The 27,523-nt window shown below is 40.8% G+C and overlaps 1 long non-coding RNA gene across 2 annotated transcripts; it reads right to left on the bottom strand.

Annotated features, from left to right (window-relative positions):
* Positions 1–648: 648 nt before the first annotated feature.
* On the bottom strand, positions 649–26,822 carry LOC120434340. 2 transcript variants are annotated; one of them, XR_005609056.1, is made up of 3 exons: positions 26,578–26,822; positions 1,109–1,212; positions 649–978 (listed from the first exon to the last, which is right to left on the bottom strand). It is a non-coding gene; the product is annotated as an uncharacterized LOC120434340 (long non-coding RNA). The 2 variants fall into 2 exon arrangements; XR_005609055.1 differs by having other exon boundaries at positions 649–1,212.
* Positions 26,823–27,523: the final 701 nt, after the last annotated feature.

Genomic DNA, 27,523 nt, shown 5'->3' on the forward strand with positions numbered 1-27,523 from the left:
CAAGTGATCTGAAAATGTGACGTCAACAGCCTGCATGCCACTGATTGGCCAGTCAGTAGCATCGCTCGATGAGTCATGAGCGACTCCTTCACGAAAATCAAAACCGCCATTGTTGAAACCTGGCAAGGAGGGAAATGGCTACACACAAACCAACACCGTGATCACCGAGTCTGACAGAAAGCCATACACCAAGCAGCAGGTATAGAATTGCCTCAACGTCCTCCATTGTTCTGCTGTATTTGTGGTGCATACAAATGACATCCTGAGACTTTTGGCCGAGTCGGTATAGATACCGGTATAGTGCTCAGTTGTAATGGAAAACGACCAAAACCCAGTAGAGTTGAGTCAAGTCAAACCGAGTAGATACTAATGGAAAAGAGGCTTTAGTGGTAGATATAAGGAACAGGTTATCTGCTGATCAAAAGGTTAGTGGTTCGATCCCTCCTATCTGCATGCCCAATATCCTTGGGCAAAATACTAATCCCAAGTTGCTCTCCAATGCATTCATCATAGTATGAATGTGTGTGCATGTTAGATAGAAAGCACGTATGTAGAAAGAGCATAGAAAAAGTGCTTGTGTGAATGAGGCAAGTTGTGCAAAGGGCTTTGAGTGCTCAGAGTAGAAAAGTGCTGTATAGTGGCTTTATCTTGCCTTTTTATATTTTTATTTGTATTATATTGGTGCAGATCATGTATGATACACTATTCAACTGTCCTCTTATCTTACATTTAAAAATGTGATGAGGATTGTTTTCCTTTTCCCTATAAGTACCATCATAAGCATTGTTCAACCATAAACCAGGTCTGAACATTTCAGAAGCTGCTGATTTACTGGGTTTTTTCCCCACACAACCATCTTTAGGGTTTATAGAGAATAGTCTGAACAAGAGAAATTATGCAGTGAACAGCAGTTCTCTTGGTGGACGTGCCTTGTTGATGCCAGAGGTCAGAGAAGAATGGCCAGCCTGCTTTGGACACCTGTCGAGATGTGATAGAAGAGGAGCCAACAAATCTGCCAACAAACCTGGAGCAACTGTGTGATGTGCCATGTTAGCACAGAGCAAAATCTCAGAAAAAATGGGAAGCCAATAATAACTCAAATAATTACCTGATACAGCCAAGGTTTGCAGAAGAGCACACGTGGGTGTCAAGTTGAACCTTAAAACGGATGAAGCAGCAGCAGAAGACCACAGTGGGCGTCACTCCTGCCATCTAAGAACAGGGAATGGAGGCTATAGTTTACACCAATCAGACAACAAAAAGTTGTCTGATCTGGCAACATTTGGATGGTAGAATCAAATTGTTGTAACCAACATGAAAGCATGGATCCACTGGTGGTAGTGTAATGGAGTGAGGAATATTTTCTCAGCACACTTTCAGCCCCAACTGATCCTTGATTAAACGTATTATTGCTGACCATGTCTATCCCTTTACAGCCACCCCCTCTTCTGATGGTTGCTTCCAGGTGGATAAAGCAGCATTCCACAAAACTCAGATCATCTCACAGTTGGGATTTGATACATCATGAGTTTTGCAGCTGACAAATCTGCAGCAACTATGGGGTGTCCATATATCCCACACCAAATAACTGCTTCACTTTAATTTTGTTCCCATATGACTTGTCAAATTTTGCAGTGGTTCCTACACCCCAGTTTTCAAAGATTTCCAAAGCACCAAGCCTAAGAAAACTGTTCCTGACAGCTGACCATATTTCATGTAATACTGAGATGAGATTTGAAATGGCTTTTAACCTTAAAATGTATGATGGTCATATAATACCATGAAAATAACAAGTGAAATGCAATAACCAACAATCTGATAATATGGTCAAACATAATGTGAATGGTGCTGCGTGGCAAACACTGTCACCCTTGGATTTAATCAATGGTAAACTGTATTACATGGAAATTAACATAACAAGGTCAGGATTACTACAGAGATTAATTCATTTAACCAAATACAAGGAACACACAAAACACACGGCCTGTTATTCGCTGCTCTTTGTAATAGTATTAGCAGGTACCAGGGACACCATAACCATGAACCTTAATCTCAGCCAATTTTCCAGAATAAACGCAATGTCGCCAACCGCAAATGCAAATCCTCCTATCATCATAATCTGAAAAATTCATTAAGACCCCCCTGGCTCTGCTCTGCCCCTACCTGTCTTTACTAATGGCACGTCACATGCATAATGTATGACAGTAATCTGAAATGACAGATTCCGTAAAGCGGATCCACCTGTGTTACGAAACACAGAGGGGTACTGTAAATATTCTCTGGCAAACATTTCACTTTCAAAGTGAACACGCTCTCATGGAGTCACCTAATCAAACATGTCAATTTGAAGCATGCATCAGTGACAGTGATGCCGTGGGGGCCCCATGAGGCTAGTCGGGCTTCCCTCCCCTTCACTTCATCTTCGGCATTGATTTGATGTGAACTTGGACCATCTGTCCTGTGTTAATTGCACATGTGCTGCTATGTAGCCTCATTGGCGTGCTGCACAACAGCGGGGCCCACAGTAAAAGTCCCCTACGGCTTTCTTGATAGGTGAATGTTTATGGTTCATTTAGTTCCAAAACAGTTGGCCACCCGTCAAGGAGACGCATTAAATTCAATGACTGATCAATGACTTTTGTGGCAGCTGTACAGCACTAATCTATGTGCATAATCAGTCAGGAAGGCGTGTTCTCAGTTTCAACCTTGCCTTAAAAAGCATTGTGTGTTGACAAATGCATCCTTCACATTTTATATGCGTTTTTAGAGCTGCAGTAGAGCAGGGTTTGGACTCTCTGAATAATAATAAGTGGCTAAAGGGAAGATTTAGTCAAAGTGCATTCATCTCGCTGGCTCTGCTGTGGGTGACATCGCTTTCCCCACTCCTGCTCCTGGTCTCTTTTTCTCTGCTGCAAACAAGCTCTCACTGAAAACAGCAAGGGTGTCCCCTCTGACTTTAATATTACATGGTCTAGATGAGGGGAACACAGGGCAACACTGAGGAGAAGATATTTTGATGTCAAATGATCTGGGATAATCCCAGAGCAGCAGCTCAGCTGCGAGGAAGGAGGGGAAGGCCTGAAAGACAAAGAGTAAGCTCAGAAAACAAAAAAGAGACAAGAAGCAATGGAGTGCAAGACGGAGGAAAGAGCTAGGAAACAAGACAGAAGCGTGGCGAATGAAAGAGAGACGTAAGAGTGCAAGAGAAAGAGGAAAAGTGCAGAAACAAGAGAGGGTGAAAATGAAAGAGATGTAAGAAGAAGAAGCGCCTGTGATCTTCTGTCTCTACAGTGAGAAAACGAACAAGGCCATCCTGAAGGAGCGGGGGGACTGGAAAACAGAAAAGAGCCATTTCCCGGACTTGACAGGTGTCATGTAGAGTTCCAGTGTGCATGTTATTGGATTCTGGCACACATTTTGAGCTGAAGTGAAAATCCAGATTCTTCGCTTTGCTTATGTGGGTTTTCTTATAGTTTTCATTATCTGCAATGTGCATTATTTTCCCGTGTATGCCAGTTAATGTGATTATTGTAGGTTATCCATTATTTATCATTCTTAGAGCACAGACAAGGAGGATGCTCAACACACTCTCAAGCATATCTCTAATTCAGAGAAGTCGATGTTAGTATCACAATCTGCATGCATACAGTATGCAGATTTCTGAGTTACTGAGCCTCCCCCCCCAAAAAGAAAAAAAATTAGAGAAATGTTTTAATCACTACTTTTGCCTTACCTCACAATACTTGCTTTGCATTGCAATACATTTTTCAGTTTCACCTCACATTAATGGTATATTTGATCTGACCAACAGCAAGAGGCTAAGATGTTAAGATGTATGTTAACATATCTAAGATCATTGGGGGGAAACACAGATGAACAGCCATGTGCCGCGTGCATGTCGATGATACCAAGCGGCAGCACATGTAGGTTGAACAGCAGTGGAGCAAGGACTAACCTTTGTGGAACCCCAGAGAGAATTTTTGTTACAACACATTTAAAGCTACCTACTCAAACATAAAAGCAACTCTTCAATAATTAGAATGAAAACCAGCTAACAGGAACTGCTAAGCCAACTGAAACATGAAGCCTTTGAATTAAAATGTCATGAACAACAGTGTCGATGGCAGCCATGAGATCAAGAGACGCTAAAATCAAAGTTCTCTGTGAGTCACTTTTGATCTTAAAGGCATTCATTACAGTTATGAGAGCTGTTGTAGCACTATGGTTGGCTCTGAAGACTGACTGGTATATAAATATATGATCTATACAGTGAGCTAAAATTATTCATACAGTTGTTTGTAAGTGAATGGGGATTGGGGATGGGGTGTTCACTACGAAGAGGAAGAAGTAATCAAAACCAAAAAAAGCAGCATGGGATTCTTAGATAGTGGACAAGTTACACCGTTTTTAAGACTGTATAATTTCACTACAAAAAAATTCTCTCTCTATTAACTAGCTAAGAGACCAGTTGCTCCACATTACTGTCACTGGCACACTGATAGTCACCTGGCGAATGAACCCTTCAAAGCTCTGCGTAAAACCAGTTCTCATATTGATCTGTTAGCGTGGGGAAAGGAGTCCTTTGTCATCGTAGGGCAACAGGTTGGGAAGATCTATGGCCTCACATCTGTCTAGGTGTTGCCCGCTAAATCTAAGCTATATCACTTCCACTTTTCCACGCTGTCAAGCTCTTTGTGTCATGACAGGTCTAGTCCAATCACCTTCTCCCAGCCTTCTCCAGGCCAATAAGCAATAATGCCGCGTACTAAATCTCACTGCGCATCTGTCATTCTCCTTCGCAGGCGCGTTTGTGCAATCCACCTCCTCCCCATCTCCACCTCTTATCACTCAAGCTCCATTCAAGCTACCTTCATCTCCACCACCAGCGTCTAGGCTCCAGGGGGTCCTGCTCTAATGCCTTTCACAGCTGGGGTTCTGTTCTGCCGAGACGTGCCATTGGAGTCTAACCGCCAAACACCTTTCTATATTCTGTTCATCAATCTTAAATACGATCCACCTATCCATAGGCCTTCAAGCTGGCAAGTAGGTCATCACTTGACCAGGCTGACTTAGCTAATTATAGGCCAATCTTCAACCTTTTATCTTAAAATTCCTGAAGGAGTAGTTGGAAAACAGGTAACTTATCATTTGCAGAGGAATGGCTGATTTGAAGAGTTTCTGTCAGGTTTCAGAGCTCATCACAGCACAGAAACAGGTGAAGTGAAGGTTACAAATGATCTTCTTATGGCCTCTGACAGTGGACTCATCTCTGTGCTTGTCCTGCTAGACTTCAGTGCAGTGTTTGATACTGTTGACCATAATAATTTATTACAACGATTAGAGCATGCTGTAGCTATTAAAGGTACTGCGCTGCAGTGGCTTGAATTAAATCTAACAGACTCCAAAGTATTCATGTAAATGGAGAGTTCTCTTCACACACTAAGGTTAATTATGGAGTTCCACAGGGTTCCATGCTAGGACCAATGCTGTTTACATTATACATGCCTTCCTTAGGCAGTACAATTAGAAGGCAAAGCATATATTTTCACTTCTATGCAGATGACACCCAACTTTATCTGTCCATGAAGCCGGCGTCTGGCTCTCTTTCAAGACGCGTCTTTATCCCGTCTTTCTCTCAATCTATTCATGCAGATGGCCGCCCCTCCCTGAGCCTGGTTTTGCTTTTTGGCAGTATATAGATAAAATTGGATTGAATTGAACTGAATTTCCTAATGTCACACCCATATAGTCACAGTTTCAATAAAGCTACTTGGTCACAATGAAAAAACATGTTTTTAAAAACAACAAATCTGGGTTTGCAAACTACTTATCCATCCAGTTATATCATCACACAAATAACCATCAATGTAATGTCACTACAACAGATTGCAGCAATTGTAATAAAATATAAATTATTGCTGTCAAAATTAACGCATTAATGCAGATTAAGCCGCCATCACGATTAATGCGATTAAAAAAAAATTAACGCTATTAACGCATCTGGAGTGCAGAATGACTCAAAATCCCTGAAAATTTTTCTGTCAACGCATTTCGGGCAGTTTGTCCAAGCAGAGTTACTTTCGCACATGTGCAAATGGGCACTTGATCTGGTAGTGAGGGGCAGCTGAACCAATCAACTCAATATGGAAGATGATAAACACAAATTGGTCCTCTCGATGGGAAATTTGAGTATTAAAAAAATAAGATGGAACAGTCGACCGACATATTATGCACATTGTGCAAGAAGGAATTTTCTTTTCACCGAAGCTCCTCCAGCTTAAAATATCACATTGACGCGAAGCATACGTTAGTCAGTAATGCTGCTAGGACTTTGGCTAATGCGTCACCCAGCTTGGGACAAACCACTCACGGAGCATCGGGGACTCAGTAAGTCTACCTCGGAAATATTGACTGACACAATTGCCAAGTGGATTGCAACAAACTGTAGACCTGTTAATATCTTTGAGAACACGCACGTTACATAGCTTTGGTTCCTCGTTTCAAGGACTTGAAGTGCCTCCCCAAGAGTCACAGAGAGAGAGCGTGGATAAATGTTTACAGAGTTTTTTGTTAACATGAATGTGCAAGATGTTCAATAAACATGTTAAGTGCGTATATTTTCCCTTTTTTCTCGAGTCTGTTTGCTCATGCAAAATGAAATGCGAATAATATAGAATAAAATGAATGATATTTAATCGTGATTAATCAAAATTAATCCAGAGTAAGCCATTGATGAATCTTATTAAAAATTGTAATTGTCTGACAGCACTAATATATATTATACCAATTACCTATTAGTACAGGGGTCGGCAACCTGCGGCTCCGGAGCCGCATGCGGCTCTTTAGTCCTTATAGTGCGGCTCCGCCTGGTTTGGGAAAATAAATTAGAAGTATTTAGCTGAAGTGTATTTTATTTATGTTAGTTCTTTTTAACTCGTAGTTCTAAATTGGAAGATTATTGTGATACTGAAATATAAAAATAAAATTATATTCTATTATTTTTTTCATCGCTCAAAATAAGAGTCACACTCATGGAAGCTTGGTATACCATGAAACGCCGTGCATTTATCGAGACTTTCAACCCCAGGTAGGCCAATTATGGATCTTCGGATCCACATTATGTCAGCAGCTGTTCTCCACCGTGAACTATGTTAAAAGACAAACACCGTTCACGCCTGACAGATGACAGCTTACAGTCCTGCATAAACTGACTTTGTATAGCCCCGATTTGCGGACTCTGTGCGCAGAGGTTCAGGAGCAGAAGTCCCATTGTAAACAAATCACGGCAGACCCGACGATGTTTCCATGAGCATGCTTTTGAGCATCTCTTTATTGAGCACTTTTCACACACGGTTGCTGTACGCGCCACAGCCGGCTGTAGCTTTTCAGCTCACAGCCCGACATACACCACCAACAACACAACAGCACAGATAGCGCAGACGTAAAGGCAGCGAGGCGTGATTGCGGGTGTCGCTCAGGTGCGTCCGCCTCCCCTGCAGCAGCGCTGCAAACCACGCCCCGCCGCACGCATTAACCAGGTAAAATACATATTTAGGCAGAATTATATCTATTTTTCATTTTTCAGCAGCATAGTGCTTTTTTCCAATTATTGTTTTTAAGAGTCAGGTCAAGGCTCCAACAGCCCAAAGGTGATATAAGGGTGGCGGCTGACAACAGTTTTTGTTTGCTACATGGATCATTTTAGTTCAGCTGGGTGTCTTTCCTTTTGTTATATTTCTTTAAGAGTTTAAAATGTGTTGATTACATAAATATAATTTAATTTTCTCTGTTGCACTTAATGGATTTCATAAGCAGCACACCTTAGTTGTTCACACAAAGCATAAAGATAAAAAACAATATATACAGTGTTATCTTCATTTTAGATGTCAAAAAGTATTTGCGGCTCCCAGTGTTTTCTTTTGCGTGGAAACCGGGTCCAAATGGCTCTTTGGGTGTAAAAGGTTGCAGACCCCTGTATTAGTATATAGGTTTTTTAAAAGTTGTATTTCACAGGAGAGAACCTGTGCTAAAAGAAAACGATTCAAATTTTCTTTGAATTTAAACACACTTTCTTTGTGTTTATTCTCCATTTACTTCATTATATTGCATAAATGTCAGTTACAAGCTTAAATATAAAGTTGAAAAAGTGTAATTGCAGCCAGGCTATTGATCAAGTAATTGCAATTAATCACGATTAATGACAGAAAATTGTGAGATTAATTAGTTAATTTTTTTAATCTATTGACAGCACTAATATAAATATAGACAAGAGCACAGGACATGATGTATGTATGTAAATATGCAATTTAAGTTCAAAGTACTTTAGCAAGTCACTTTAGAAAATTCCCTATGACCCATGTCTTTAATGTTAAATGGCACTGGGGTAAACCTGCCTAATAAAGTTGTGCACGTCTGACAACACAGCATGCAACACCATCTCTGATTCCACAGCAGGAGCAGAAGAGGATGCCAGGCTCCTCTCCTGAGAAACAATTAGCCTGAACTTCAGAGGAGAACAATGATTAGCATGTGCTCGTGCGGATAGTGGGGAACTTGAGTCCCCTCACAGCCCATACCTACTATTGAGCACTTACATAATCAGACACTGAATTACATAACATTTTGCGCTTTCATACCGAACCTTACTGTTGCCCACCATCATCCCATTTACACGCACAATCTCTCTTGCTTCCCTGCTCTTTTTGATTCGATTTTTTTCCCCTTCAATGCAGTAACCTCATTTGGATCGCTGCGCTAATTAAAGGGCTCACAAACCAGAGTAAGAGTCTGCCATATGCTGTAGCTAACAGTAACTCCAGAGTGTCACAACCTGGAGCATCTGACTTACTGTATCTGTTAGAGCAGAACTAAAACAAATTAGATCCTTATGCTCCCCTTATCGAAACCATAAAATCCCTTGGATCTCCTTTATCTAATATGAATTTAATGTGAGCCATATTGCTTTTTTATAAAACATAGACATGACTGCACCACATCATTCATTCATCAGTTTTTCCATTACATAAAGATAAAAAGTAAATATAAAAGACAAAACTATATCAAATAGACTAAAATTGAGTGCATAAGTAGGAGCAGAATGCAAGAAAACCAATAAATCCAAGTAAAACAAGGAGGACTGAAAAAGCCGTCCAAATAAAACACAATATTAGGGAGTGATTTGACAGAAAAGACTTTCACTGGCAGCCTCGGCTTCTCAGGCGAAGTAGCCCACAGGGTCCCTGACAGCAAAAGCACCAGTCACCTTTAATCTTTATTCTCGATTAAGGAAAGAGAAAAAAAGGTTTCGGGTGAGACTCACAGGAACCCTGAGGGAGCAAAGGCGTTAGTGAAAGCATGGGGATAAGTCATGTTTAGCCTCAAAGTAAGGGAAAATACTGAGATTCATTCTAAAATTAATAGATAGCAGTCCAATAATATATGCATATTCAAGCTGGAATATTTCAACATTTTTGGTATAAAAATGCATTAAAATCCATAAAAATGCAACATTTCTTTTTCATCATTGCAACATTTAAAGCACGTGTTTAGAAAGTCAGAAAGCCACATCTATGACTATCGCACCTAAAAATTCAAGATTTGAGCAAGTTAGTAGTTTTCATGTCTCTGTTTCCCGTCTGCAGCAGCACACATCGTCTTAGTGCTAGAGTTGTCTAAGCTTCAAGTTTTCACATCACTTTGTGTCATACGGCTACTGGAGCGGGATTGGCTCCCAGATTAGTTGTAATGTCACAAATCCTGCTTGCAGCTACACACTTTAAACTTAGACTTGAAACAAGCTCAGACTGTCAGTGGATGAATTTGAAAACTGTCTTCTAGAGTGTCTCTGAACAGACATCATTCTGTGCAATAAAAGCAAATTGTGTGTAAACTGCAATTTCTTCTTTTTTCTCTTTATAATTGTATCAATGGATGCAGTATTTTGACAGTTAATAACAGCTATGTCCTTCTGTTCTAATCAATATTTTGTATCATGGGAACAAATTATTTCTTGCAGGTTAAAGTTTTCCTCTGCGTTTGGCAGTTTTGTTCATTTTTGTTGTAACTCTGTTTATATAATTGTGGTCATAGCTCAATGTTTTGAGCTATGAAAAAAAAAAACCCTAGCAAAGGATATTTTACTGATGTGATTCAGCATCAGACTTGCATTTGTCCTCTGGCATAAACACGTCTCCAGTAAGTGCTAACTTTGCAATTTGTTTAAACAAGCAACTGTTCTAACAGGTTTAGCATATTAAAATAAAAGGTGATATTGTTCAATTCAATTCCCAAATGTTTAAGTATATATGCAGTACATATGTATTTGGATAGTAGCATCATAAGTGCTGTTAAATTATTGTTGTAGGATATTAAAAAAGGGAGTTTCCCTCATGGCTTGGTTAACGTTTTTGCCTTACACAAAGCTCACCAGTTCAATACTGAGTGGATTTGGTTTTGACTAAGATGTTTGCAGATGACACTCTGATCTGCAGTGAGAGTAAGTATACACTGGTATACATGTATACATTGAAGAGACAGAATACGTGTGTGAATGAGATGGAGACAGGTGGAAAGCTGAACAGACAAGGAGGTAATGAAGGTAGATGATAAATAAATACCTGGGGTCAAACCTCCAAGGTAACAGAAAGTGCATAAGAGAGTGCAGGCAGGGTGGAATGGGTGATGAGTGTCAGGGATGTTGATATATGGGTTTGAGACATTAGCAGTACCAAAAAGACAGGTGGCAGAGTTGAAAATGCTAAGAATTGAGTTGGAGTGACCAGTGTGGAAAGGATTGGAAATAATAAATCGGAGGGACAGCTCAGTTTGAGCAGTTTGGACTTAAAGAGGAAAAGGCTGCGATGGTTTGGACTCGTGCAGATACAGTTAATTCTGGCTACAGCAGCAACCATCATGCTAAAATTTAAGCTTGATTTAGACTTCTGTGGGGAACCTACACCCTATCTTGCGTAGTAATGGGAAACTCCTTTTATCCCTACACCACAACCTTCCACAGCATTCAAGTTGTCATCATATATGTTCACCCAGTGTGTAGTTACGTCTCTTGGAGGTGCATGTGAGGTTACATGAAGTCTGAGGCATAGTTAAAATGGGGTTCTGGTTATGGCGTAAGTGACGACTCAGAACTGACGCAGAAGTAGGCTTCCATGGAGTGGAAACCAGTGGAAGCTATTACTGATTTATAAGTCATTTTTTAATTTTCATTCTAAGGATGAATGTTGTGGACAGGAGAATAATGGCAGCAAACATAGAAATTCAACAATTAGCACTTTAGTTATACCAGTTTTATCAGCTTATCAGAGTTAAGCTTCAGACTAAGTAAACTCATTTGACCAATCACAATGTAACAGTGAGGGCAAACAGCACAAACCAGGCAAACCAGTGCACATTTAATTACATTTAAGAGCCCATTTGTCAAGCTTTTTAAATACATGGAGTTTCTGGTGGTTCAGCTGCACAGTCATCCTTTAATATATATAGTGGAGAGTAGTTTTTTTTTTAATGATACAAAATTTAAAACCACCAGTGCACTAAAATACAAAAGTTGGACAAAAATTTCAAACACTTCATTACTTTTTAAAAACTTATTGGCGCAGAAAAAAGAATTTTAAATTGTCTTACGGCACTCAGGAACAGAAAGTCGTTAAGATCAAACAGCAAGCAAGATTTTATTTCTCTGACTTCTAAAACAAATGTTTCTGGTATGATGTTAACTTCCAACAGAGCAAGTGGGGTTTTTCTTTTACTTTAGGGGGTTTAAGTGCATAACAGGGCAACACACACTATAGTAATTAACTACCCCCAGCTGTTAATTTCATATAACCTCCAGACCTCCCCACAACCTATTTAACACCCTGTCGGCACCGAGCACCACCGGGTCACCGCTCAGCTGGAGCGCCATTGTAGAGTCGAGTCTCAGGGGAAAGTAAATAGAAAAAAAATGGGAGGGCAAATAAAGAGACGTGGAGGGTTTTCTCTCACATGTACAGCTCGTGTAATAAGGGTCATAGTGCCCTGGGCTAGCCAACTGTACAGGCAGGAAAAATAATTTCATTCATGAAGGAGGGAGAGGGGAGTGGTAGCTTTTCCATATCAAAGAGGGTTGGGAGCATTTTGTTTGAGAGGCACATTTTCAAATTCTACAAATTCATTATTCTCTTTTTGATTAAAATTCCAAGCGTCTGCCCTGCCTCTCTGCCTGATTGAAGTGTCAAGGGAGTTTCCAGACAAAGGTACCGGATTCGGCTCCTTGAGGCAATTGCTGACTTCGAGTGTTAAGAGCAGCGGGAATCTGGAGGATGAACTGTGCAAAAAAAGAAAAAAAAAAATGTTCAGACAGCAAATCCCAAATGCATAGAGGGCTTCGTGTTCCTTGTACAACTGCGAAACGCAGCGGTGCCAGACAGAAGGCTTATGTTTCATGTTTGATCCTTTCTGTGTCACAGTAACAGCCTCGTAGGCTCCAACGGCCTTAGCGCGGCGCCGCTCGCTCCTCCACAGGATTTCCACTCGCCAGAGCAAACGTCGATCAGATCAGACACATTAAGAAGCTAATTGTCCCCCTTGGGCTGGGCTGTTCATTATCTGAGCCAGTGCACAAAATTCAGTGAAGCAGGAGCAGGAATAGAGGCCACGGCAGACTGACACACACTAGCATGGTCAGTAGCTTCGTAAACCGCAAACGGGCATCAACGCAAGACAGCCTGTGGTGATGCCGAGCATCCAAGCTGCGCATGGTTTCCCTCTGTAAATAGGAAATCCCTCTGTGAAATTGCCAGTTATAGAGTTGCAATTACCGACTACAGTTGGGGCTCTTCCCCCCCTCCTCTTTTCCATGAGCACAAAACCTGCGAGCGACCATATTCTAATTCACGTTTGCCTGTCTCTTGAATAATAGATTGCAAAAGGCCTAGACCAGATAAAAAGCTTTTTCACCCCGAGGAAAGCTGGTGTTTGCGATTCGACGCATTGTTAAAAATACACCGTGCACGTTATCCAGCAACTTCAGTAAACTGAAAAGAGTGAGACCTTCATTCACGGGTGGAAAAAATAAAATACCTCCCCCTTTACTTCTGTGGTGGCAGCAGGAGCAACGCTGGACCCGGTCCAAGCTGAGACGTATTGGCAGGTGAACGTTTAATACCATTCACTCCTCCCCGGCGAACACACAACAACAGACCCCTGCCCCCTTTGAGCCTTAACAAATAACTCTTCTTCACAGCCAACGTGTGTCTTTATTTCCACACACAATTGAGTCATGATGGGATTACCCATTGTGTGTACAGCTGCAGTCACAGGATTACGGATGACTAGGGATGATGGCAGAGAGAACACAGTTCTAACCAACTGCACACAAGCCACCGGCTCCACTTATTGCCAGCCTGGAAATATGCTTGGAAGACCTGAGATCATACCGCAATGATGTTATTGTCAAGAGATGATAGCATTTTTTTCTCTAACAGAGATGTGGTATGTGGTTTGAAGATAGGGCGAGACCCGTTCTTCAATACGGTTTTATTACGTTGGATGTAATCCTCAGTGTCTGGATTGGATGCACAACCTGCCAGCCCCATTCTCTCTGTTCATCATACCTGTGTGACAACCACAGCATTTGTGACTGTGGGTGTGTGCCCAGAGGAGGCGAGCGGTGGCTGTCAGAAGTGACACGTGATGACTGGGTTTTGCAAGACACACCATTATCACAACTCTCACACCTCGGGCAAGAATGCGTATGTGCGAGGGAGCCGTGATAACAGGGTGCACCTCGTGTTCGTGCGTGCCTTGTAAGGCAGAGCTGAACATCTCCGTCGGCAGATGGGCCCCCATGGCGGCGGAGCGGCGGCAGCCGGCGTCATGGGAACGCTGAGTAGAAATGCTGTTATTACACCTCTGTGCAATGTGGTAATTTACTGTAATTCTAGTCAGTGTCACAACAACGCTGATGTGCTTTTGAAACGCTGTCATGTTTTTCAGAGGCGGCGAGAAAGCGGATACACGGGTGATGAGACACCACAGGGTTTTTTTGTTTTTCTTTGGCTGATGCCTTCTCATGACAAAACCAGACCCCCTGCGAACTTGAGTCACACTGAGAGGCAGAGATGTCAAATGTGGTCGGCGATCAGCGGGGACGGCGTCCAGACGTCCCGTGCCAGCACAAAACTGTTATTGGTGCGCGTCTCCGTCCTCTCTGGAGAGCGAACTGGGCGGGGGGGGGGACACACACCGTGACTCACCCTGTGGACTGGAAGGGGACCGAGGGAGGAGAGAGAAAGATTGAGAGTCACTCGTCATCACACACTACATCATTTCCCTCCCTCATTACAGCCAGTGCCACCCACACTACTAAGAGCATGCTCACACACTCGCGTGTGATAGAGTATGAAAGAAGTAGCCTCTACATCAGTGTGTCAGAGGAGCTTATCCGTAATGGGCAAAACAGGCGGTAGCAGTGAAGCACTTACCCAGAGCCGCCATCCTGTGTAATACCGTACTCACAGTGAGAGCAGACATTCAGAGAAAGTGGTTAAAAGCTTGTGCCAATTAGCATGTTTCACTGTCTACATCCTGATGTAGGCTTCCTTTCAGTGACAGGTCACAGCACGCACCGTTCCACTATGCGTATTTCACATATTTAATAGGAAATGTCTGTTTTCATCTGGCTTTTATTGGGTTAGTCAGATTTTGCCTGTGCATGAGGTGTTATGAGTAGACTACTGATTCAAAATAAAAAAAATACAAAATTGTAATAATAAGCTCGGGGTGCAGATTGAATACGAACACAGTTCCCGAAAAATCTAACCTGCCTCTAGTGTAGTGGCAATGTGATGCAGTTTATGCTTCGCACAGATAAAAAAAAAAAAAAAAAAAAAAAAAAAAAAAGCTTGGCATGCAATTACTAAATTAGTCGAGAAATTAATTTCAACCCAGTGAACTGACACAGAAACGCACTGAACTGCTAATCTGGGAGCAGGAGGGCTAGAAATCCTCTGGAATTTAAAGTTTAATGGATTAATGATGTCAAGGCTCTCAAGTGGATAGGATGGTAGCACAAAGTAACTCTGGAGGAATTAAAGTGCTTATGGGCTATGTCTGCATGGGAGTCTGCTGGTATTGTAGGCGCTTTAGTGAGTAGTAACCCACTTCTGCTGATGGCTGTGCAGCATAAACTGCCCATCTCCGCTATTGTAGTCTTTGATTAATCTTGCATTTCCTTCCATCCAAGGCTTCTGAATGGCCTTATGAGTCAGTAAAGAAAGCTTTATTCACTGTATGGCATGGCCTATTGTTTTCCAAAAGCACACACAGGGACTCAGCATTATGCAAGGCCATCTATGGGACCATTAATTGCTCAGTCAGAGATATTGATTAGTCATAGGCAAATAGCTGAAATGCAAATTGAGTAAAAAGCAGTTTTTCTTGACTATAATAGCATGAATGTTTCCATAACAGAGTGCTTGCTCAAATGTTAACAACGCCTCTCCCCCCATCTTTTTTCCATAGACAGAAAGATGGAGTATAAAAGGATGTACAGCAGGTTAATGTGACCAAGAATAGAGAAGGAAATGTACTGACAGGGGAAGGGAGTGTGCTGAAAAGATGTAGTGTGAGGAGCTGACGAATGAAGAAAAAGAAAAAGAAGAGGACGGATGGAGGACAGTTAGTAAATCAGGAAGTGAAGAAATTTAGTAAGGAGAGAGTGAGGGCAGCTATGCAGAGTGTGAAGGTTGTCCAGATGATATACCTGTGGAGGTATGAGGATATCGAATATGTCAAATATGGAGCTGCCAGGCAGGAGGAAAAGAGGAAGACCACAGAAGAATCATGGAGACAGTGTGAGGTGGAGGCAGATGATCCACTGTGGCGACCCCTAGAGGAAAAAGAAGACCTCTTCCCCATCTACATGATGGTCAACATTTTACTCTGCCATTTATTGTGGATGTTCAGACGTACAAATAGTAAACAACATGGTTATTACCTTGTTTAATCTTGTCCTCAGAGAGTACAAATCAGAGTTAAGAACCTTTAGAGACTATAATGATAATTCTTAGGGGGATATTTAGTAGGTTATATCAAGCAGAAACATCCAGAGCTGAAAAATGAAGCCAGAGCTAAGTGCCAAAAACTGCAGTTCTTCTAGTCGCCCTTGAGGCTAGCTCCAAAAGTGAGTGAACCCCCATAGACTTCAATGTTAAAATGTCCAACTTTGCACTATTAAAATACATGCCTACAGTAGGGCTACCACGATTAGTTGACTAGTCACAATTACGTCGACTATCAAAATCGTTGACAACTAATTTAATAGCTGGCGCGTCATTTGAAGCTTTGTAAGATCCTGAAAGATGCAGGAATAAGTAGTAGGATTTAAGAGTGTAATAACGGACTAAAGAAGAAGATGGCAGCAATGCATCTACAAGGATGCCAGCTGCCGTTAAATGCCAAAGAAGAAGCAGCAGTCTCTGCAATCGTAGCTGTGTCCAAATTCAGGGGCCGCATCTTTCGGAGGCCACATTTGTAGGCCGATTAAATCACGGCGAGGCGACGAAGGCTGTCCCAGGACGGTCCATCGGCGGTGGAGCTGGCCATCCTGGTGTCCCTGAAGAGGCCACGCCAGTCTGCAATGGAGCATTTCCTCCTCAGCCTTGTTCCTGCTCTGGAGAGCAGCTGGGTCTTTTTTTTATTTTTTTTTTATTCCTGTCTCTCTGTAAATAGTTATATTTTATATATTTATGTTTAATGTTTTTCTCTGTGAGAATTTTAATATTATTTCAAATAAATTTTTATAATGACTAATGTCTCAGTTCTACTACACAGCAAATGTTGGCACACGACTTGACACATGTAGAATTTATTTCATATTATACTAATGACAGAATATACCAATACAGTGGGATGCAAAAGTTTGGGCAACCTTGTTAATAGCCAGTATTTTCCTGTATAAATCGTTAGTTGTTACAATAAAAAATGTCAGTTAAATATATCATACAGGAGACACACACAGTGATATTTGAGAAGTGAAAAGAAGTTTACTGGATTTACAAAAAGTGTGCAATAATTGTTTAAACAAAATCAAGCAGGTGCATAAATTTGGGCACCACAAAAAAAGAAATGAAATAAATATTTAGTGTATATCAATGTGTGTGTCTCCTATATGATATATGGGGTGCCTTTGTCTGGACGTGCTTCCCATCCAGAGCTCCACAGCAGAGAGGGAAGTTCCAGCGCTCCTGGAATCCCTCTGTGATGGACCGCCAGTCTCCAGGTGAAGGCACAGCCATGAAGTCGTCCACTAGACAGTCCCAGATGGCCGTCGCTACCTGGGGGTGATCTGGCACACCGTGGACACACCGACTCTGAAACTGAACGATGGTCCTGAAGGAGTCCCCGTGGCAAGGAACCTGGACAAAATTGTTCAAAATTAGTATTATGTGTACTGCAGTTACAAAATACATTATTCAAATTCCAAAATACTTTTGTGATGTCAGATTTAAATTACAAAACATAAATCTTACATAAAACATTTTCTAATTATAAGGATAATTACATAATATATATTAGATATAATATAAAACAGTTGTGTTTTGTTTTAACTTTACCATATCATAATTTGATTGGTAGCAACTTTTACCACTACAGTGAGCCAATCACTCATAATTCCTAAACATGTAAATCAGGCAGGAATGAAGTAAGACATTAATAGAAATAAAGAGTTGTATGTTGACATGTAGCCCTTTCCTTGCTTAAATCATTAATATTTTTGAAAAATTAATCTGTGATAAGACATAGCTTATCAAGATAGAACCATATAACTAAAGATGAACCAAACTGTTCACAATTTTATCTACCTCTCAGATTTAAGAAAGGCTGCTGACCCCTGTTATAGAGTCTGACAGCTGCGAGGATTACATACAAATATTCATCTATACCAGAATTAAACCAGGTGTAAATAAGGAGTGAGTATCACTACAAAGATTAACCCACAGTGGTCCTTGTACCAGTTTGATATCAGCAAACACAGAGAGCATACACTGATAGACACCACAGCCATGCTATCAATGCAAACACTGATAACAGCATAAATTGAATTAAATCGGGACTTGATGAGACCTTTCAAGTATCACTAGAAATATTATAAACAGTCGTCTCCATACCACAGTTTGCTATCAGTAAACACCGACGGCATTCACTGTTAGCATACCACAGCCATGTTAGCAGTGTATAAACGATAGTTTAGCATATGTTAGCACAGGTATCAATAAAGGACTACCGTATTAAACACTTTTACTGACCTCAGGCAGATGGACAGGCGCTCTGCAGGTGGGATTGAGCGCCTGTAGTTGGTGTCTAGGCGGGCGATGCTTGGACCAACGCGGGACAGCAGGTCCTCAAACTGGGCGAGGGAAAGACGGCGATATCGCTGAAATCGGCCGTCATCCAGGCCCAGCTCCTGGAGCAAGTGGTGAAACTCACCAAACTGCTCACCCGTCTGGAGGACTTGATGGACCCAGGTACGGCGAGGACGTCCTTAACGCTGCTGCTCTGCTCTCCACAGTAAATAGAAACGCTAGCTCGACAGCTGCCATCTAGCAAAGATACTGTCTGGCACAACTTCCTCCCACATTTCCGGTTCACGCGCGTCAAAATATGCAATTTTGACGCGCGATGGATTTTTCTTGGACACGCCTCGAGGTGCGAATGTGCACGCCTCAAATTAGGGGCGTTTGGGGCGTTTTCGCTCGCGTCTATCGCGTTCGGTGTGTTAGGAAAAAGTCAAACTAGCCACAAGTTTATATGTCTACTTTTACATCTGATTTACAATAAATCAGAATTGCTGTGTAATTATAATAACTATAATAAAGAGTACATGATTGTGTTTGCCCATTTGGAAAACCTGCAAGGAACATATTCTCATCTACAACCTGCTTGTAGCCTCAAACCAAAAGAACTATCCTTCATTAAAAGTGGATATGTACTGGACTAACATCATCCTCCTGCATAAACCAAAACTAAAGAAGGAGAGAGGGGTTTAATTAAGATGGTTTCAGAGAGCACTGTGGGGCTCTGTTCACCCCAGATACATACCAATTAAGGTATTTTTAGTCGGGTTGCTGCTCTGGAATACAATTTCTCCCCACCTATCACCTGCAGTGACAAAAAAAGGTTTCGCTTGGGACATGTTTTGTGATCTTGGGATATTTTCTGGTATATTAGTATCTCTCACTTAAAGATAAAATTAATAAAAAGAAAGAAGAGACAAAATTGTGATGATGCGATCACAGGAAAGGTTTGGAGATGTTCCACTGATGGGTTATGGGAGACTGCCAGAGTGGATATGAAGCATCAGTATTTCAAGGTGACTTCCTGGGCAACTATACAGTTGCAATTAAATTAAACTCTAGATCTGAAAAGAGGAGGGTGGCACCAGTTTTTGTCCAAGTTTCATTAACTGTTCTTTTGCTTTACTACTTGCTTGTACAGGACCATCAACGAAGCCAAAATCAATCAGGAAAGTCCGTGAGGATGTTTAGGCAGTTGAGACTTAAATCACACCGGCCTAGAGAACAGTCTTCAACCATCTGGCAACCACTGGTCACTAGGGAAAAGTGTGCATTTTGCAACTTTGCCGAGTGGGTGCTGAAGGTTGTTGGCAGTCACTAGTGTGATCACAAAGAGGTGTATTGTACTGCACTGAAAACCTACCTTTGATTGCTTTGGTCAGTAGCAGAGTGCTGTGGTAGCCCGTAGTTTTACGGAAGGTGGCAACTCGTCTGCAAACACTTGTAAACTACTTGCTGAACGGTAGAGAAACTGTGAAATGTGCAATGCAAACTGGACAAAGGAGAAAAGTAAAAATTGCACCGTTAAATGGATGGTATTTTTTCAAGTTTCACTAAATGCCAAGCGTCCGCAGACAAGTCAGGATCTTTCCTGCAGTTTACGGGTGACAACTGCAATGTGCTAGTGGGAAAACCAATAACAGGGAGGTTTTTGGTACAGCATCCTCTAAACACACAATTTCACCCAGTGACTGCCAGCAACCACTTGCTGGTTGGGGAAAAAAAAAAAAAAAAAAAAAAATCACGTTTTTCCCCAGTGACTGGAGGTTGCCAGGGTGATGATGACCAGCCTCTAAGTTTGGCCTAAGAGAGATGCAATTGTTGTAATGAGAGACCAGACCTGTGTGGATAACAATTGAAAACGAGATGTCTATAACAAAAACTGCCAAACAAAGGCTCCCAGCTTTGCCTACTAAGCTGACTAGACACTGCACACCAGAGAAGAATTGGAGCCTCAACCCTATCCAGCGAATTAAAGCTAAAATAAAAGGATGGAAACGAAGTGAAAAAAAACAAACCTGCAAATCCTGGGCTACATTCCCAACCTTTAATTGTGAACAGAATTTTTTTAATGAGAAAAAAGATCAAACCTCTTTTAACTTATTCATTTTCATTTGCATATACACCATGGGAGACAACACTCAAGCAAAAAATGACAGATAAATCACTTGGAAACAAACACAGCATCTTCCAAACAAATGGTAAATCAGAAGTCATAGTCAGTATTTCTTTGACGAGTTTGCACGTGCCCTTGTAAACTGCATAAAAAGTGTCTGATTCACTTATTAGAACAAGGACGACCTTCTCCTCCCAAAGCATTATTTTTTCCTTGCATGTTTAAACACTGTGTAATGGCTCCAAAGTTGACGCTAACTCAGTATGATTAGAAAGTAAAATCTCATTAAGGGCAACACCACTCTTCTCATTATATCACCAAATGCATCTCCGCTCCCAAATTAGTTGGAAAAGAAAATAACCCTACTATGTGTGTATAAAAAAAAAAAAGGACAGACAAAAACAACCTTGCTCTAGGGACTGGACATACAGTCGACCTGGTCCTTCTAATTCCTGTTGCGCGCTTTTCTCACCTGGCAAGTGTCTCCCCGGGGCAGCTGACAGAGGTCACGGGCAGAGGATAGTGGGTCTGATGCGAAAGTATAAGCCCTGGGGGCAAACTATGACAACCAACGCCATCACTATCACCATTATCATCACATTTTCATTTGCAGGACTCCCACTGTGTGTAGCCATGGCGACAATCAAAGGGAGATTGGAGCTGCTCGCCCTCAAGGTTGGTGCAATGTCAGGGTCAGTGCGGTGGCCTTCAAACTGCACATCTACACCACTGTGCAATGAAAACAACATCTTAATCAATAAGACTGTGTGTTGAACACACACTGTTTTTTGTGCTGTGAATCATCACCAAGGTAGTGACACAAGAGAGTCAAATTGATTTAAACAGTAATTAGCACATTACAGAGACACACGGGGCCATGCATTCATTGCCAGTATTACTAGTGCATTTGGATGGGTTTGTTTTTTTAACATCAACAGAGCCTCCAAGATGATCAGATGATTCCTCGAATGATGCAGTTTGGACAGTTTACAAGAATCTGAGTGAAGGAAATGGCTTTCACTGTTGAGCTGCCACATAACGGCCCGCATGGTGCTTCCGTTCCTGCAACTGTTCATGAACGAAACGGGGTGTCCATGCTTACCATGAATGGAGGAACCAAGCTGTGGTCAGTCAACTGAGCAGCACTCTAGATGGACGACATGACAGGTCTCCAGAAGTGAAGCCAAGAATATCACGGAAATGGCTTCTGCTTCCTTCCTGCTGTTAATTTAATTATTTAACTTCAGCGGCCCTCTGCCAAGGCCAACTGCCATATATTACAGTTTTAAAGAAAGTGATCCTTTCCTCCAAGATCATGAACTTATAACTCGCAGTGTTTGCACACTCTTGCTAGTGAACATACAAGCAATCAGCACCAACAACCTCAGTCATACTGAAAACACAGCCTGTGCAGTAGAGACTGGGCATGGAGACGTAGCATTCTGTCAGGGCATCTCTTATTGGGGTAAAAAATACCCCACCTTTTCCATGATTGGAGGTAGGACATCAGATAACATAAAATATCAACGTATAAGGCACATACATTTTTAAGTACTTGTGCCTCAATTTTTTAGTTTATCTTAGCTAGGCAGCTCATTGTCTTTGTTTGTTTTTAAAGATGTCACACTTTCTGGGATCAACTTGAAAGAAAGACAGATGTAAAATCCTATTGTGTTTATAGACAGAATGACAAGTATGCAAATGATACCAAAACTATGACCTCCTTGCCGGACATAATAGTAATAAGTGGTTTTACACTAAACTGTAACCAATACTCTGTCAGGGACCAGGGACGAACTTTAGGTTAGGTCTTCCTAAGGTTATTATAGTTAACTAAAACAGTGGGAACAGGAAAAAACAGTTAACTATTTTACAATATGCCTAATGTGGCACTGATGAACATGTTTATTGAGAATCCGGTTGTCTACAAGGCTGAGTCAACTGCTTTCAAAAGTTTCATTGTTTTTATTGTGACACCTGTGCTGATTTTCTTAGATTTCGCCTTTGACACATGCCCTCCATTCAATCAGTGTTGGGAAGGTTACTTTTAAAATGTATTCCACTACAGATTACAGATTACATGGCCCCAAATGTAGTTTGTAACATATTACATTAACTTATTCAGTGTGTAACAAATGCTGATTACTTTAGATTACTTGATATATTGTCAAGCTTTTTACAACTACATGAATATGCTATTGCTGTGTGTTTTATTACTATTACTGAAGGCTACTCACCACCAAGCTAACATTGTTAGCTGAGGTTAGTTCATAGACCGCAGACTGTTAGACTTGATGGACAGCATTAACCACCTGCTAGCTGCAAATAATCATGTGCAGTTCTGAAAGCAATACCAACTAGATTTTTAAATCTTAATATAAAATGAGTAACAGGGCAGACATTAGATAAGGCTGCACTTTTTGCAGTGATCTCGTATAGAAAACGATTTCTGTATTAGTAATATGTTTTCTTTCTGTCTGCTTTCAGAACTGCACAATTATTTGCAGCTAGCAGGTTGTAATGCAGCCTTCATTAATAGTAATAAATTGAGGGTGACCATATTTTGATTTCCAAAAAAAGAGGACACTTGGCTCAGTCATGAACAACTTTAATAATACTGTTTGCTTAAAGACAACTTTAACATATTTAAACGATGCCTTCTCTGTTCGGCTAATGATTGGTAAAATAAAAAATGTCATATAGGCTTTTACAAGTCAACAAGTGCAAAAAACAGGACGGTTGGTCACCCTAAACAGACCACACAGCAATAGTACATCGAGCATACTGAAGTGGCACATAACCCAGGTAGCTACCACGACTAAAACAAGGTAGTTGCAGTAGGCTAACGTTAGTTTTTTAAAAAGAACTTACTTCCAGATGTTTCTTTAGGGTGTAGGTGGAGTCTTTTGATGCTGGCTGCTGGCAAACACAGTTTGCATTGCACAGTCAGATTTCCGGTCAGAGCCTCTTATTGCTTGTTTTGTTTGGGTTTCCAATAATGCGTGGAATTGCCAAAATTAAAGAGGGGATAGCCTAACATATGAAACAGGAAAAGACCGCCATGCAATCCATTTATTTCAACAAAGTAACTGTATTCTAATTAGCAACTATTTAAGTGGGAACTGTAATGGAATACAGTTACTCATATTTGTATTTTAAATACGCAACATGTGTTCTGTTACTCCACAACACTGCATACAATAATAATTAAGAATACCAAGAGTGAAAATAATGAAAACTAAACCAAAATTAAACATTTTTAAACATGAAATATTCTAACAATAAATAAACTGAATTAAGAAAATCTACTCTGGAAACTAAGTGAAACTAAACTGAATTAAATATAAAAAGTCAAAATGAAATTTTAAAAAAAGCAATTAGAAACTACAAAACTATAATATTCTAGTGCTTCCAGTTTGCTAACAAACCAAGAGCGCAATTAAGCTACACAAAAAAGGAACTAATATGCAGCAGTTCAGCACTGGGAATTTTAAAAAAATGATTTAGGGATATTTTTGAATCAGTTACAACATAAAGCTTGGTTGTAAACAGATATAAAGGTTGTGAAACAACCACGAACAGCGTTTTGGTACCCTTAATTAAATAAATACATCTGTGCCTCAGCCTGGCATCCCTCCCAGCCGATGCTGTCAAGATGCATCAGGAAGTAGAAATATTATGAGCACATTACCACTTAACATGCACCCTGTTTCCGTCCTTGTCACTTTCATGTGTTCATGCATGTACATGTCGATGAACTTGCAGCATTTATCAACAGTATATAGCTAAACGAGTGGAGCGAGCATAAACTGTGTTACTTTTTTATGAAGCAGTAGTTAATTTTAAATATATTTCAAACTCAACAAATATCAGCAAGCCCACTAGAGGCTTTTAACATGGCAGCTTAGCTGTATATCTCAGTAGGCAGTAGAAATGAAAGAGAATAGACAACAGATGGCAAGCTTCAAGAAAGTTAAAATAATAAAAACACTAACACGTCACAGGAACACATCAGGTCTGAGATCAGTGTTCTGTACCTTCATTGTGTGTCAAATGACATTTACCTTTTTGCAGGACAGTCACTGTAAGCCAGGGGTGGGCAACTCAACGGCCGGTGTCCTGCAGGTTTTAGATGTGTCCTTGATCCAACACGGGCCTGGTAATAAACTAATAATTTGATTCAGGTGTGTTGACCCAGGGTGATATCTAAAACCTTCAGGCCCTTGAAACCTGGAGTTGCCCACCCCTGCTGTAGGCATATACCAAAGACAGCATTGGTAAAGTTTCAGGAGTGACCCAATGAAAAGGCTGGACAAATGCTTGATTTAAAGAACTGTTTTAAACCTACAGCATAGGCTAAGATGTAGCATGTAGACCTATACCATCCCTTGATATCCATCTTCCCACAAAACGAAGATGTCTACAACTGTGATGTCTTTTTGGTGGTAAACACAGTATATTAACTAACCACAAAGATAATACCTCTTTAGAAGATAACCTAGGTGAATTAACTTTGCCTAGCATGCTGATAAAATGGCTCGTATTCTGACAATATAAACAAACTCCGTTTTTCCTCATTTTCATACCTCTGACAGTCCATATATGGACTCAGATTGTGTTGTCAAGTCTGCTCACTTTCCTGCAATGTGTTTCAATAAAACTAACTGCTCTCCGAGATTTATTAGCTCCAAGTCCTGCATGAGCACATTTGGTCATGATGGCAGAGGAATGCAAATATACCACAGAGACTCAATGCAGTGCTATAAACTGGGCTTTAAACCCCCAAACAACATAAGAGAGGCATGAAAGTTCATTGATCCTTTCCAGTATCACTTCAATTCAGTACAATGCAATGAGGCTTAAGTTTCAATGAATAGTACTGCTAAAGGATAAAAGTAAAATATTTGGGCAGTACACAGTATTAGCCATAAAAGCATGGATTACACAGGACACAGTATCATTTCTAACCCAACCACAGGGCTCCATAAACGAATCTACTCCTACTGCCAGTCCCAAGCTTGGTAAATGGGAGACTTCTGTCAGGAAGGACATCCGGCGTAAAATCATTGCCAAATCAAACATGCAGATCCTCAGTAAGATTTTCACATCACATCGGTCAGGGCCTGGGTTAACAATGACCACCACCAGTGCTGCTGACCAGCAGGGCGTCGGTGGAAACTGTGCTACTGTTGGCCAAAGACAGAAGAGGGGGAGAAGGGCAAGAAGCGGATGCTTGTGACAGAGTGAGATGGAGGCAGATTATCCACTGTGGTGACCCCTGAAGAGAGCGGCCAAAAAGACATGCAGTATTATTTCCACAGACATGTGTTCCAGGACTGGCTCACTGGCCAAGATTGAAAGGTAAGAAGAACATCTGTGGATGTCGTGCATTTTCCTGCCACATCAAATTAAGTAGAGTGACGTCATAGTTTTAAGATTTAATTAAGTTTATATTTTAACAGCTTACCTGGACTATCAAAAGACAAAAGCTATTTGCTTTATTATGATAAAGTAATACATCAACAGTACTGTGTGGCAATTGGTCAAAATGTGGCAGTAATGTCTGTTCACTTCAACTTGTGTGCTTGCCTTTATCAAAATCATTTCGTTGAGGTAAAGCATAGAGGTAGGCATATCAATCCAAATATTGATACCAATGTTGGTATTGGTATCGGGCCAATACTAGTGCGATAGGATCGATTCAACTCACCTCAACTCTACTCTCAACTCACTGCCACCTCATGGGGTCGGTACAGCAACGTGGCCCAAAGTCCTGTGACATCATTTGCATGGGACACAAACACAACACAACAATGGAGGACGTCGAGGTGATGGTGTAACCTCTGCTCGGTAGTGCTGGGCGATATGACGATATATATCGTGTGGACGATAGAAAAGTGTCTATCGTGCCATTTGTCTTCTATCGTTTATATCGTTTCTAACCCGAATTTTACAAATTATTACATAAAATATATCATTAACCCTTTACAACCGGTCGGAGCAGGCACACTCCGTTTTCCCTAATTATTTTTAAATCCCTGTAGAACTGTAACCGTAAGGTAGCGCAATAATGTTTTTTTTTGCATATGAAATCATAGTTGTACTTACATCTTATTCCATTAGCTTGCCCTAGGTCACGGTTTTCTTCCACATATAGCTTTGCAAAAAATTGCATAAAAAGCACTTCCAGCAACAAAAACATAATATTCCAGACTTGCAGCAACAAAAACACAATATTCCAGAAACAGGCTTTGCCGATCCGATCAGCTGTTTATAACACTTCCTATGTTGGAATATAAGTCAGCCCGAACTATCGCATGTCCGCCATTACCTGTCCGAAACCGGAAGTGACGTCATTTCGCGGAAAATGTAGTTTTTTAAGCTTCAAAGCCTATGTTGGTATTTTTAACAGTCATGTTTGACTTTATGCTCTTCTGTATCGTTTCTGGGATGCTTAGAAGTCAAATTGCACTGTTGGAAATAGTTTATTTTGATGCACATGCTGTGTTTTTGCAAATTTGCATTTATTTATTTTCATTTTTCCTGTAGTATATAAAAATTTGTGTATCTCAAAAATAAAACTATGAAGACACTCAAAATAAATAAATGTAAAGATAAGCTCTGGCGGACTTGGTTCTATGGTAGGTCTTAAAGGGTTAAATAGCCTGTGCAAATATATTAGTGTTGTCTTCTCACTATACATACTCTTAACTTTATGCAAGAGAAAATAAAGTATAAAAAAATGATATTTTTTGCAAAGAAACTCTGTCTTGTGGTTTCGCAACATGGTGCTGCTTTACGTGCACCCGGATTTGCGACATGCTTTACAGTAATTCAAAACAAAGACTGCACTCTCTCCACTCGCTGTTTACAGACTGCATACTTTCCAGATGACCACAGGTCAGGTGGTATATCGTGATATATATCGTTATCGTGATATAAAATAATTCATATCGTGATAAATATTTTTTCCATATCGCCCAGCACTACTGCTCGGTGTATGGCTTTTTTCAGACTCGGGGACCATGGTGTAGTGCTTTTGTGGGGCCATTTC

The sequence above is a fragment of the Oreochromis aureus genome, linkage group 18, assembly GCF_013358895.1.
Source record: "Oreochromis aureus strain Israel breed Guangdong linkage group 18, ZZ_aureus, whole genome shotgun sequence".
Lineage (NCBI taxonomy): Eukaryota > Metazoa > Chordata > Actinopteri > Cichliformes > Cichlidae > Oreochromis > Oreochromis aureus.